The sequence below is a fragment of the Heteronotia binoei genome, chromosome 2 (genome assembly GCF_032191835.1).
Source record: "Heteronotia binoei isolate CCM8104 ecotype False Entrance Well chromosome 2, APGP_CSIRO_Hbin_v1, whole genome shotgun sequence".
NCBI classification, from domain to species: Eukaryota; Metazoa; Chordata; class Lepidosauria; order Squamata; family Gekkonidae; genus Heteronotia; species Heteronotia binoei.
Window position 1 is genome coordinate 115,972,852 of NC_083224.1, and position 14,620 is coordinate 115,987,471.

At 43.0% G+C, this 14,620-nt stretch overlaps 1 protein-coding gene across 1 annotated transcript in view; it reads right to left on the minus strand.

Moving 5' to 3' along the window:
- Nucleotides 1-14,620, minus strand: part of PLPP3 (phospholipid phosphatase 3) — a 145,251-nt gene that overhangs the window by 62,880 nt on the left and 67,751 nt on the right. The window lies entirely within an intron of this gene.

Here is a 14,620-nt window from a genome sequence, read left to right on the forward strand (position 1 = left end):
TGGTGTGTCTAATTGCTGGACTATCTTCAAATGCATTCAGTGAGCCTACATTTGCATGTTGGTAGAAAGCAAACATCTGCTTCTCAATCTTTCTCTCTCTCTTTGACAGCATATGGTTAATTTGCAACAGATGGCTAATACATATCTACAGGCAGGGCATCTTCTCCAAAAATGAAGCCACCACTCTCTCTTTTTTCTGTTGCTCATTTAAGGGAATATGGGTTCTTTATAAATCCCCTGTGGCATTTGTAGATACTTGGGAATGCATTTCTGCCACATGAACACAGATAAAGATGGCCTGTAAGAGACCCCATTCAAAGCACAAATAAGTACAAATAAGCTGAACAAATGTCAACTGCCTAAGATGGCATCTACTCTCCATGTGTATCAATATGCATGATGAATGTGAAATAATAACAATAATCTTTATTTTACAGGGGTTGAGATTTTGGCCCAAAACAAGGAAGGAAATAAATAAAATAAACTAGGTTAGAGTGAAAGGGTAGCAACAGGGACAACATTCTATCCTCAGCATTTACAAACATTTTGAGCCTTTTAAAATAGAGATGACTAGCCTAAGATAGACATATGAATATTACAAACAGTGACAAATCTAGGGATTAATATTTTCTGTCACTGCTGGTGGTCCTGGTAATTGCACAGATGTAGCAGACTGTAAACTGGAGACTTCAGCCCCATCTTCAGCACACCATTGTGTACGCATGACCTGTCCTGCTTTCACTGAAATCATGGCTGGACCCTTTATGAGAAGCTGAAGTAGAATAAACCCATCCTTTTAGCAGTGCTGTCCCTGATTAGGAGGGGAGAGGAGAAAAAGAAAGCAAGCCCAGGCAACTAATTCAGCACAGATGTTCAAGGGCTGAAACTTCATCCTGAATAAACAAGTCTTAAAGATATTAAGCTCCTCTTCTGACTTGTGTCTCCAGAAATCAATATGCATATGGTGCCACAGTGTGAACCACTGGGAATGCTTAAGAGGAAAACTGGAAAGACAGAGTGCAAAATGTTTCGACATTTGGAAAGGAGAGTGGCAAATTGTTTTTTATCCAATCCTTGAAAGGCCTCTATGCAATTAGTTTGCATTATTCAGTTGTTGCTATATATTTTTTCAGGACTGTTTCATTTTCAAGTAATTGCTTTTCCACTATCTAATCAGATGGGAACACTGAGGATTTAAATATAAATCACACATTCCTCCCTCAGGTTGTTCTGGTTTTCACTCTTCTATATGCAATTTCCCACCCCCCTTTAAAAAAAAACCCCATCAGGTTACCTCTGCGCTTTAGAGGGGGGTTTTTTGGAGGGGAGGGTGTATGTGTTGGACAATGGTGTAGTTCAAAAGAGAATGCACAAAGGGGATAACATAACCTTTCACCTCTAGGTTACCGGTTCAAATCCAGAACTAACAGAATGCACCAGGCATTGTTTGTGTCTGGTATAAACTTGTTGCACTGCTTCTTTACCCCTTATCCTAATCATTCAACCTCCTGTTCCATACACTCAGTTTCATGAGATGAATTTATGAATGTTATGGTTGGTTATAAGCTTAGAGCCCGGAATCAATAAACCCCATTAAAGCTTATCCACTTCCTTCCCCATGTTGCTATACTTCCACCATATGAAGGCTCTTCATAGAGAAGAAACACTGAATACAAATTAAAGCCTATTTTGAATACTTAAATGACAACTGGTAGATGTTTTTTCCTCTGTACATGATAAACTTACAGGAAACAAATATTTACACATTTCTCTGGAAAATTGACTGAACAGAGATGAACATGCAAAAATAGAATGAGAAGGATGCTCAATTTCAACTATGTGACTTATTGGTTGGCAAGTCGGAAAAAGCTGCTACCATGATAGTGGACAAAGTAAGGGTTTCTTGAAGGGTCAGGCAAGCCATTTTTTCTATAGTAAATGGAATGCTCTGTACACTAAACTTTAGAAACGTTTAGGGGAGGTCTGTAAAGAATAGTCCCCTAAGGCTACTGGTATCTCAAGGGTCTTATGCATTTATATCCTCCCATGTACTGATAGAGATAAAGGTCATGGCCTTTGCTGTTTATTTAACAAGAACTTTGTGATTTTTTCAAGCCCCATAAAACATGACCTAGACTTTTCACTGTAGACCAGGGATTCCATTGATGAAACTATTTAAAATAAAGAGTTAGCAATGTGAAAATGATTGTCTTGGTTGTTGTCCCCCAGTTCCCCTGTGTTAGCCATATGTTTGAAAAACAAACACATCAAATGGAAGGGTGGGGGGAGAACAGTTCTTTGTGGAAGAAAGTCATATTATGTTAATTCTGGTACCTGAATTTTAATTTTTGGTATCTAAGGTAAATTTTTATTTGTATAAGAATGGAATTTCAGTCTATTTGCCCCTAGGTTTATAAAATGAAGTGTAACTAACGTGTAAGGTAGGATGCAAGTCTCAAGATGGGACCTGGAGATCTCAAGAATTACAGCTCATTTCTAGACTACAGAGATAAATTCCGCTGGAGAAAATGAATGCTTTTGAGGCTGGACTTCGTGGCATTGTATCCTACTAAGGTGACTGCCTTCTCAGGTTCCATCACCAAATCTCCAGGAGTTTCCCAACTTGATGCTGAAAACCCTAGCCCCGCCCCACTCCCATTGCCTGCTGGTGACCAAGTGGGACATGTAAACTCCAAGATATAGCCAATATCTTATATGCAGTCTATAAGTATATCTGAAGTCATTGAGCACCAGAAAACACATGAGAAAAATTAATATAACTGCTGAGCAATTTAAATAAATTAAAGCATTTTATGCTTTATGCTTATGTTAATTAAAGCATTTTATGTTAAATAATATTTCATTGTAGTTGTAGCTTTTTGTGTGTGGTAAGTTTGTATGTATACTTACTAAGTTAATAAAGTATTAAAAATAAAGACGTCAGAAAGACATGCATTTTCCCATATTTTTGCCACAACAACAAATCTATTTGTTCACTTGCTTGTTAGATCTTTGCAACTCTCCACAATAAAAAAGGTTCGATTTTTTCTCCCTATTTCTTACCAGGTTATTTTTATTGCAGAAACCACAAAACCAACACAGCAACTTCAGAGTTTCTGGGGGTTTTTGTTCATTTCTTTTCCCTCCTTCAGGTTTTAATTAGCCTGCCATTTTGTGTTAAAAAGTTGATGGATTATATAGTCAGCTGATTATGTTTCCAGTCACATTTCCAGCATTTATACACATCACTGGCTTGCTCCTGATCAGAAGCAGATTTTGCAAGGAGTCAAAATGACGGTATGTTAGGCAGTTACATGAAAATTAGACTTTTTCCCCCTCCACTTTAGTTTATGGCTTTTCCATAATGGGGAGTTCCTCTGCAGGGTAAAAGTCCTTCCTGTTTATAGGTTTATTCATTAGAATTCACATTTTGAATGCAAAGCAACTGATCATTGGGGTTTTGGGTTCATAATAGACATATGAATTTCTTTTTCTTCACTCTCTTTACCCTCTAATACTGCATTATAGAAAGGAGGAAGTGTTGTCCATGAAATAAGACAATGTAGCCTGAAAGTACAATCATTCACTTCTGGGGTAGACATGACGTAGTGTTTTGGATCCAATTTTGTGTGAGGAAGCAATACTCATAGGGTTGCCAATTTCCACTTGGAAAACACCTGGGGGGAAGAGCCTAGGGAGTCGGGTTTGGGCATGAAGGGAAGTTCAGCAGGATATAATTCCATAGTGTCCATCCTCCAAGGCAGCCCTTTTTTCAGGGGAACTGATCTCTGTAGTCTGTAGATCAGTTGTAATCCCCAGAAAGCTCCTGCTGCCACCTGGAGGTTGGTGATCCTATAGTAAGGTTACTAATCCCCCCGCACGAGCGAACCGGGGACTTGGCAACCCTACCCTATAAAATTGAACTATCAGCCACCCCACTATTAATGCAACCTAATGCATCTCCAAAAATCACCCCTCAAGGGTCAGTAGGCTCCAGAAAGAAGATTCCTGCAGTAAGAATCAGTGAAAATCACCCTTTCTCTTTGTCACTCATGGCTTTTGCTTATGGGCAACATAGTTAGGCCAACTCAATCACACAAAATTCTCATTCACAGAAGCCCCAGTTTCATTATGATTCACTTCCTGACTTTGTGTTTTCCCCCCTTCATATTTCCCCATCACACCAGTTGAGATAGGGTTCCAATCCCCAGGTGGGTAAATAAAAAACCCACTAAGAGACACCATAGATTTTAAACAAGATGTGTAATGTAAAGGTCAGTGGTGTATTGACAAAACTTGCACATAGAAAAGAGCATGTAGCAAAAGAACATGAACAGAAGACAGTTCAAATGAAGTCTTTGCAATCACAAAGGAGTGATAATATTCCAGTATTTAGTTCATGGTACTAAAAGAAGCCCTTCCAAAGACATCTGTTCTAGATATCAAGAGTAGGAGATCCCCTGGTTTGGAGGCCCTCCCCCTGCTTCAGGGTCATCAGAAAGTGGGGAGAGGGAAGGGAGATGTCTGCTGAGCACTCCATTATTCCCTATGGAGACCGATTCCCATAGAACCGTGTTTCCCATTGGCAGGGTCTCTCTCTTTCTGTCAGTCTCTTCCCCTGTCTCCTTCCTTCCTTCCCATTGCTAATCTGAGTAGACCTGTGTGGGGGAGAAGCTTGAAATGCCCTGCCATTTCATGTTTTCCCAGGCTGATAGCATTTTATATTTTTAGTTTTCTGCTATGTGATCCTTGTGCTTTTTCTTGATGTTTTATTATTAAAATAGCATTGCAAAATCCCACTATTTTCCTACCTTTCCTAAACAAACTATTGCAAGAGTTTTAAGCATGTTTGTACTTTAAGTTAAATGGTATCTTTAATTGTGTTTGCCTGTGTCCTTTATAAAGTCTACGTCTCCTCTATCTGGCATTACATTTTAGGACACGCATGGCTCAGCCCCACAAAGTTATTTATTATGGCAGATCTGGCTGTCCTATCAAATGAGTTTGACCCCCCTGAGACGATGTATCATTTGTATGCTGACAAGGCCCAGATCTGTTTCTCCTTTGCATCTAAATTAGGATGAGGCTATGGATATTCTGAACAAGTATCTGATTCTGTAACTGGTTAGATAAGGGCCAATAAAGTAAAACTCCATCCAAATAAGATGGAGGTTATGTTAGTAGGTGAAAAGACTTATGTGGAAGTTAGCCTAATATGAATTTTGAGCCTAGTGGCACCTTTTAGACCAGGGGCAGCCAAATTGTGGCTTGGGAGCTGTATGTGGCTATTTCACATATATTTTGTGGAGACGAGAGAAAATGTGATTCCTACGTAATTGCGGCATAATCCTGCAGTGAACGGCCTGGATCCAAGTTTACATCATGAGCAACATTTACAGCCAGGAGCTGCTGACTAACAGCAAGGCGAGGCATGCATTTTGCCTGAAGCTGCTTATCCACAACTTTGAAGGTAGAACTGTGGCTGGTGGCTGACTGACAGGGCCACTTGGCTGCACCTTATTTTGAGGAAATATCTTGTATTTAGCTGCCAACCTCCATGTGAGACTGGGAGATATCCCAGAATTTTAACTGGTCTCCAAATTTACAGAGATCAGTTCTCCAGAAGGAAATGGCAGCTTCAGATAATAGACTCTGTGGCATCACACCCAGCTGGATGCCTTCTTCTCTCCTAAGTCTGCCCTATCCAGGTACCATCCCCAAATCTCCAGTACTTTCCAAAGCTGGAGTTGGCATCCCTAACACAGTGCAGTGTTACACATGGTGGCTCTTTTTTACAGAAAGATGTTCACAAAATATGTTTGCGTGTTCACTGTAACATGAACAAGCAAGTTTGGGAGAGTGTCCTGGAAGTGACATCACAGGAAGAGGTGGAGTTTTGGTTCAGTGTGCCCTGGAAGTGACACCACAGGAAATTACATAATTTCCTGTCTCCCAGCTCCATCCCCAAAGTCTCCTGGCTCTACCCCCAAATTTTAGTGGGCCATGAAGGAGAAGTGTAAAAATAACTAGGTCACGGGGGGGGGGGGAGTTTGGGAAACCCTGCCATAGGGTATAATAGAGAATTGATCTGTGGATATCTGGGGCTCTGGGGTGTGTGTGTGTTTTTTTAGCTAGAGGCACCAAATTTTCAGCATAGCATCCAGTGCTTCTCCTCAAAACACCTGGGGGTCCAATTCTATGAGCTCCAAAAGAAAGTGCCCCTATCCTTTATTATTTCCAATGGAGGGAAGGCATTCAAAAGGTATGAATTCCCTTTAAATGTGATGGCCAGAACTCCCTTTGGAGTTCAATTATGCTTGTCACAATCTTGCTCCTGGCTCCATCCCAAATGTCTCCTGGCTCTACCCTCAAAATCCCCAGATATTTCTTGAATTGAACCTGGCAAGCCTAAATTGAGAGTAGAATGATCACCAAGATGCAAGAAAGGGCTGCAATCAAAAGTTTACATAGGTTAAAAAAAATAGTGATGGAAAAAAATTATATGAACATGAACATATGAAGCTGCCTTATACTGAATCAGACTCTCGGTCCATCAAAGTCAGTATTGTCTACTCAGACTGGCAGTGGCTCTCCAGGGTCTCAAGCTGAGGTTTTTCATGCCTATTGCCTGGACCCTTTCTAGTTGGAGATGCTGGGGATTGAACCTGGGACCTTCTGCTTACCAGGCAGATGCTCTACTACTGAGCCACTGCAGGGTTGCCACTTTCTGGAAAGTCAGGGAAATGGAAATGGGTCAGGGAAAGTCAGGGAAATTGGTCTGAAGTCAGGGAAAGTCAGTGAAATTGTGATTAAAATACATTCAAACAGTGGATTTTTGATCTGCTGCTGCAAGAGCATGATCTGTTCTTGTGGCGACTGGAATACAGAAGTAGCAGAATACAAGTGAAAGTTAATGATGCCCTTTCCCAGCTCCACCTTTTTCTCAGCTCCACCCCCAGCAATCAGCCTAATGTGTTTGTTGAGCTCTGACCCTGCATGATTTCCAAGGTCTGCTTGTAGCATTTGCAAAGCAAGGCTAGTTAAACCATTTAGCAATAGACAAACTTTAAACATCTGTTTCCATCCCTACCTGCTAGTACTGTTTTTAACTTACATATAAAGATAAGCGTGTTTTTGGGTCATGCTTGTGTATGGAATGGATGTTTTGTCTCTTGATAAACCCAGAACAGAGTTGCAAATGAATTTTCTGCTGTTGGATTTCACAGACAACTAGCACTTTCTACACAGCACCATGCAAAGTAAATTTTGCAAATGCGATTGTTTGTTCCTGCTGGAGTTTACAGAGTACCAGCTCTCTCACCCTCTTTCCTGACTTATCCCATGCATAAAGGTTACAAATGAAGGTTGTCTGCTTCTCTAGATTGCAGAAACTCCACCACCTTTCTTGCTGCTGATATGCTCATTACACTTTCTGGAACCAGAAAGTGAAAGTGAAACTTTCTCAGCTTTGGAAAGTTCCTACTTGTTAGCATCAGTTTATTTGAAGTTTGTATCTTGGTGTAATTATTAGTGCAATTGAAAAACAGATGTTGCTGCAGTTAATGTTGAAAGAAGCTTATATTAAATCTCTGACTTTGACAAATATTTTTGCAGTTGAGACGTGTAGTTGTAGGGTGGAACATTTCATTAAGCCTTGCATAAATGCAATATGACCTATTCATTTTTTAACATGGTTATATTTGAAAGGTATATTTGAATAACAACAGTGTCAACAGGTAGCCAAAAAGTTAAGGAATTGGACATTGGCTGTGAGACTTTTGCAACTTATTTTGCAGATAAAGTCCTGACTCTCTGCCAGGATCTCCCAGCCACAGTTGATACAGGATGAGAACTGGAAGCCCACTGTCTGTCTTCTGGTCCTTTTTAGGACCACTTCAGTTGACTTTCTCTGGAATATGTAGATAGGATCTTGGCTGCAGTGAAGCCTACCACCTGTCCCCTGGTCCTGTGCCCATCTTGGCTCATTAAAGCAGGTGGTGTCGATGTCTGGAGTAGGGTTGCCAAGTCCAATTCAAGAAATATCTGGGGACTTTGGGGGTGAAGCCAGGAGACACTGGGGGTGGAGCCAGGAACAAGGGTGTGACAAGCATAATTGAACTCCAAGGGAGTTCTAGCCATCACATTTAAAGGGGCAGCACACCTTTTCAAATGCCTTTCTTCCATAGGAAATAATGAAGGATAGGGGCACCATCTATTGGGGCTCATAGAATTGGACCCCCTGGTCCAATCGTTTTGAAACTTGGGGGGTATTTTGGGGAGAGAAACTAGATGCTATACTAAAAATTTGGTGCCTCTAACTCAAAAAATAGCCCCCCCAGAGCCCCCAATACCCGCGGATCAATTCCCCATTATTCTCTATGGGAATAGTTCTCCATAGGGAATAATAGAGTGCCCAGTAGACATTTCCCTCTCCCCCCCCCCACTCTTTCTACAGTGGGGGAAGGGCCTCCAAACCAGAGAATCCCCTGCCCCCTCCCTCTCTCACACACACAAATACTTACTGGGTCTTGTTCCTGCAGAATATTCCTGCTTGCTCTGAAAACGAAACCAAAAGAAAGGGAGGGGCCGTTCTCTGAGGAAACTGTTACAGATCCTTTCCCAAGAAGCCCTTCCGGTTTCCTGCTTCCTGCTCAGCCTTAAAGGCACACATTTTAAAAACTGTTTGCAGGTTTCTAAACCTGCAGGAGCTCTAAAACTACAGGATGACTGTGGGGGCGAGGCTTCCCCTGCTGGCCAACTGGCTGGGGGCGGGGAGAAGCCTGTCAAAACAGGGGATCCCCCTCTGGGACCTGGGGATTGGGAAGCCTAGTCTGGAGCCCTCTGGTTGACGCTGTTAATCTGTCCCTTCATCAGGGACATTCCCAGTTAGGCTCAAAGAGGCAGTGGTTTGTCCACTTTTAAAGAAGCCATTTTTGGACCCTATGGTCCTGACCAATTGCAGCCCAGTTTCGAATCTTCCATTTCTGGGCAAGGTAATTTAAAAAGCTGTGGCGGAGCATTTTCAGGCTTTCCTGGAGGATGCTTCTATCCTTGACCCTTTCTAGTCTGGCTTTCGTCCTGGTCATGGGATGGAAACTGCTTTGGTTGCCCTCATAGATGACCTCAGAGGGCATCTGGATCAAGGCGGGTCAGCGCTGCTGCTATTGTTAGATCTTTCAGCAGCATTTGACATGGTCAATTATGATTTAATGCCTTGCCGACATTGGAGTTCAGGGGGTTGCCATACAGTGATTTTCCACCTTTCTCCGTGGTCAGGGACAAAGGGTTGTTCTTGACCATTAGAGCGATTCCTCAGTGGAACAGGCTTTCTTGGGAGGTAGTAGGCTCTCCTTCCTTGGAGGTTTTTAAACAGAGGCTAGATGGCCATCTCACAGCAATGAAGATCCTGTGAATTTAGGGGGAGGTGTTTGTGAGTTTCCTGCATTGTGCAGGGGGTTGGACTAGATGACCCTGGAGGTCCCTTTCAACTCTGTGATTCTAAGCTGTGGCTGGATAGTTGCAACAAAGCTGGCTGAAGCTTAATCCAGCTAAGATGAAGGTCCTGTACCTGAACTGAGGGGGATTGGAGTCGGGCCCCCGACTCCCAACCCTGGAGGGTGCATCTCTTGTGCTGGCTCAGAAGGTTAAGAGTCTGGGAGTGATACTGGATGCCTCAGTTACCATGGAAGCCCAGGTCACAGCAGTCGCTCGATCTGCCTTCTATCATCTTCGGCAGGTCAGACAGCTGGCACCCTACCTATCCCCCCAGTATTTAGCTACCCTGATCCATGTAACAGTCACTTCCAGGCTGGACTACCATAACTCACTCTGCACCGGCCTGCCCTTGGGGCTGATCCGGAAACTCCAGCTGGAGCAAAACGCAGCAGCATGGCTGTTAACTGCATTGCCTTTACGGGCAAGCATTCGGCTGCGCCAATTGCACTGGCTACTGATTGAGTACCAGATCCACTTCAAGGTTTTGGTACTGACATTTAAAGCTTTACACAGCCTAGGACCAACATACTTGAGGGACTGCCTTTCCCCATATATGCCCTGGAGGGCATTGCTGTCTGCTACACAACATCTCCTGACCACCCCTGGCTCAAAGAATGTCTATCTTGCCTCTACCAGGGCCAGGACTTTCTCGTCTCTGGCCCCTGCCTCGTGGAATCAGCTCCCTATGGAAATCCAGGCCCTACCTGAGTTACTGCCATTTCGTAGGGCCTGTAAGATGGAGCTATTCCGCCAGGCTTTTGGTTGAGGCAGCGGGCATCATATTCCACCAATTATTCTATCAGTCGGCCTCCCTTGTTGTGGTATAATGCTTTACAGACTTGTTGTGGTGCTGAATCTTATTACTAACACCATCATTTCTTCTTGGGCCAAAAACTGCTGTATTTTGGGAAATCTGCCCTTTCTGGCCTGTAAAGCACTTTATCTTGTTTTATTGTTCTATTGTTCGGCTTTTTATTGTATTGTTTTAAATTTGAATTGTAGGCTGTTATTGTTCAATTTATGTTGTGATTCGCCTTGTGGTCAAGGAAATTGAGAAATGTTGGTCAGGGAAAATAAAAATAAAAATTTAGTGGCAACCCTGCACTGTCCCTCCGCAAGGTAGTTCCCTGTGCAAGCACCAGTCATTTCCAACTCTGGAGTGACGTCGCATCACGACGTTTTGACGGCAGACTTTTTTGGGGGTGGTTTGCCATTGCCATTGCCTTCCCCAGTCAGCTACACTTTACCCCCAGCAAGCTGGGTACTCATTTTAGCAACATCAGAAGGATGGAAGGCTGAGTCAACCTTGAGTCAGCTTCATAAGAACATAAGAGAAGCCATGTTAAATCAGGCCAATGGCCCATCCAGTCCAACACTCTGTGTCACACAGTGGCAAAAATTTATACACACTGTAGCTAATAGCCACTGATGGACCTCTGCTCCATATTTTTATTTAAACCCCTCTTGAAGGTGGCTATGCTTGTGGCTGCCACCACCTCCTGTGGCAGTGAATTCCACATGTTACATCACCCTTTGGGTGAAGAAGTACTTCCTTTTATCCGTTTTAACCTGTCTGCTCAGCAATTTCATTGAATACCCACGAGTTCTTGTATTGTGAGAAAGGGAGAAAAGTACTTCTTTCTCTACTTTCTCCATCCCATGCATTATCTTGTAAACCTCTATCATGTCACCCTGCAGTCGACATTTCTCCAAGCTAAAGAGTCCCAAGCGTTTCAACCTTTCTTCATAGGGAAAGTGTTCCAGCCCTTTAATCATTCTAGTTGCCTTTTTCTGGACTTTCTCCAATGCTATAATATCCTTTTTAAGGTGCGGTGACCAGAACTGCACACAGTACTCCAAATGAGACCGCACCATCGATTTACACTGGGGCATTATGATACTGGCTGATTTGTTTTCAATTCCCTTCCTAATAATTCCCAGCATGGCGTTGGCCTTTTTTATTGCAAACGCACACTGTCTTGACATTTTCAGTGAGTTATCTACCACGACCCCAAGATCTCTCTCTTGGTCAGTCTCTGCCAGTTCACACCCCATCAACTTGTATTTGTAGTTGGGATTCTTGGCCCCAATGTGCATTACTTTGCACTTGGCCACACTGAACTGCATCTGCCACATTGACACCCACTCACCCAGCCTCAACAGATCCCTTTGGAGTTCCTCACAATCCTCTCTGCTTCTCACCACCCTGAACAATTTAGTCTCATCCGCAAACTTGGCCACTTCACTGCTCACTCCCAACTCTAAATCATTTATGAACAAGTTAAAGAGCATGGGACCCAGTACTGAGCCCTGCGGCACCCCACTGCTTACCGTCCTCTACTGCGAAGACTGCCCATTTATACTCACTCTCTGCTTCCTATTACTCAGCCAGTTTTTGATCCACAAGAGGACCTGTCCTTTTACTCCATGACTTTCAAGCTTTCTAAGGAGCCTTTGATGAGGAACTTTATCAAAAGCTTTCTGGAAGTCAAGGTAAACAACATCTATCGGGTCTCCTTTGTCCACATGTTTGTTCACCCCCACAAAGAAATGTAACAGGTTAGTGAGGCAAGATCTTCCCTTACAGAACCCATGCTGAGTCTTCCTCAATAACCCGTGTTCATCAATGTGCCTACTCATTCTGTCCTTGATAATGCTTTCTACCAACTTTCCCGGTATTGAAGTCAGACTGACTGGCCTGTAATTTCCTGGATCTCCTCTGGAACCCTTTTTAAAGATGGGGGTGACATTTGCTACCTTCCAGTCCTCAGGAACGGAGGCAGATTTCAATGAAAGATTACAGATTTTTGTTAGAAGATCCACAAGTTCAACTTTGAGTTCTTTCAGAACTCTCGGATGTATGCCATCCGGACCCGGTGACTTATTAGTTTCTAATTTGTCTATCAGTTGTAGGACCTCCTCTTTTGTCACCTCAATCTGACTCAGGTCTTTCAACACCCCTTCCAAAATTAGTGGTTCTGGGGCGGGCAAAAAGTTCTCATCTTCCACAGTGAAGACGGAGGCAAAAAATTCATTCAGCTTCTCAGCCATTTCCCCATCCTCCTTCAGTAATCCTTTTACCCCACGGTCATCCAAGGGCCCCACTGCCTCTCTGGCTGGTTTCCTACTTCTAATATATTTGAAGAAAATATATTTCTTCCACCAGGATTGAATTCAGGTTGTGAGCAGAGAGCTCGGACTGCAGAACTGCAGCTTTACCACTCTGCGCCATGGGGCTCTGAAAAGCAGGGGTGGAATTCTTGCAGGAGCTCCTTTGCATATTAGGCCACACACCCCTGATATAGCCAATCCTCCAAGAGCTTACAAGGCTCTTTTTAATTTACCTATATGAGAGAATTATGACCCAGCTTGTTGGGACTCTAAGGATGGAACCCGCAAAACAGCATGTCTACAGGGAGATCGGTACTCCAGGGTGGTTTGACAGTGAATGTCTCCAAGTGAAAGCTCAGCTGCATAGTATCTACCAGCAGTTTAGAGAATCAAACCTTCCAGGACCACCTCTGGAATGAAACGCCTACTTAATCAGACCTTTTGTAATAAACAAAGAGCTTTTATACAAAATCGCTGGAATCACTGCTTCAGGCCACTATAAAAAATGATTTCAAGAAGTTCTGGGCCCTGGTTTCAGACTCATTTGATAAGAAAATGGCTGTAAACGTCCCTATTTCCGCTTATGAGGCATGATTTTTTTCCTATCTTTTCTGTAATGATAGAGTAAGCCTTACAGAGGACCCAGTTTTGAACCTGGTTGATTGCCCCAAATGGCCCTTGGTTCAGGCTGAGGAGGTAGAATCCTTTATTAAACATCTCAAGCCTGGTAAGGCTCCTGGGCCTGACACAATCCCTCCTGAATTGTTCAAGGCATTCCCAGAAAGCTGGGCTTCATTTTTGGCTAACTGAAATTGACAGGGCAGGAATTATGCCCAATGATTAGACAAATACAATACTGGTGCCAATTTTTTTAAAAGGTGACCATCAATTACCAAGCAATTATAGGCCTATTAGTCTCCTGTCAATCGCTGGAATCTACTTTTGAGTGGTCAGAAGGGACAGCAAGAATGCAGAGGAACATAACAAAGATCTGAAATCCTTCTTTCCATGATCAAAACTCTGGTTGTTTACAATTTGGCCTTTTACTTTGCAAATTGTCGTATTCACATACAGTTCTTCTCTATAAGTGGTAATGCAAACCATCTTTTCTAGTATGTATTTAACCTTTTGTTATCATTGACATTCTAAGGGTGATCATGCATGTGTCCCAGCAGTTCAAAGGTTCATCATGGGTTTCAGACATCATCATGGGTTTCAACACCTTCTTGCCTCCTGGCTACAAAACTGAAGTGACTCAGTAAATGCAACAATGCTGGGGCAGGTTTACCAGACATGCACGCATAGTATCCAGCCCCAGTTTCAGCTACAGCATCCATCTCAGCACTCAAAAAAGTTGACTCCTACTCCAGCTCTGCTAGCCTCACAGCCAGTACCTCCCAAGATCAGTAAGGTAAGTGAAACAGACATGTCCTTTTGCTTACAGGTAGGAAAGCATGTGGTTTAAACTTTTTTGGTTGAGAAGCTCCTTCTAGGATGTAGAGTCTGGGTTAGGAATGGGCACAAATCAAATTACAAATCACGATTTGTGCCTAAAATAGCCAATTTGTGGTTAATTTCAAATCAGTTTGGGTGCTCGTGCTATGCACAACTCACAAAACAAAGTGGCTTGTTTTGGGGGCAGTTGGTCTGTGTTGTTATCAGCAGGAGATCTTCATCGTGTGCTGCAACATGTCTGGCATGATGACATCACCCAGAAGTGATGCTATCATGCCAAGCATGTCACCCTGGAAAACATGCCTGGTGCACTTCTGAATGATGTCATCATGCCAGGCATTTTTGCGGTGGGCCAGCACTTTCTAGCCCTCCTTAACCAATGGACCACAATTTGTTCAGAAAAATTAAAAAAGAAACAAACCAAACCACCAATTCAGGCAAACCAATGAACCACAAAGCAAAACAAACCACCATTTTTGCATTTCATGCCCATCTTTAGTCTGAGTGCCCCTGAAGGAGATAGGTGGGGCACAACCTTGTGTGCCTGGCTCAATCCACC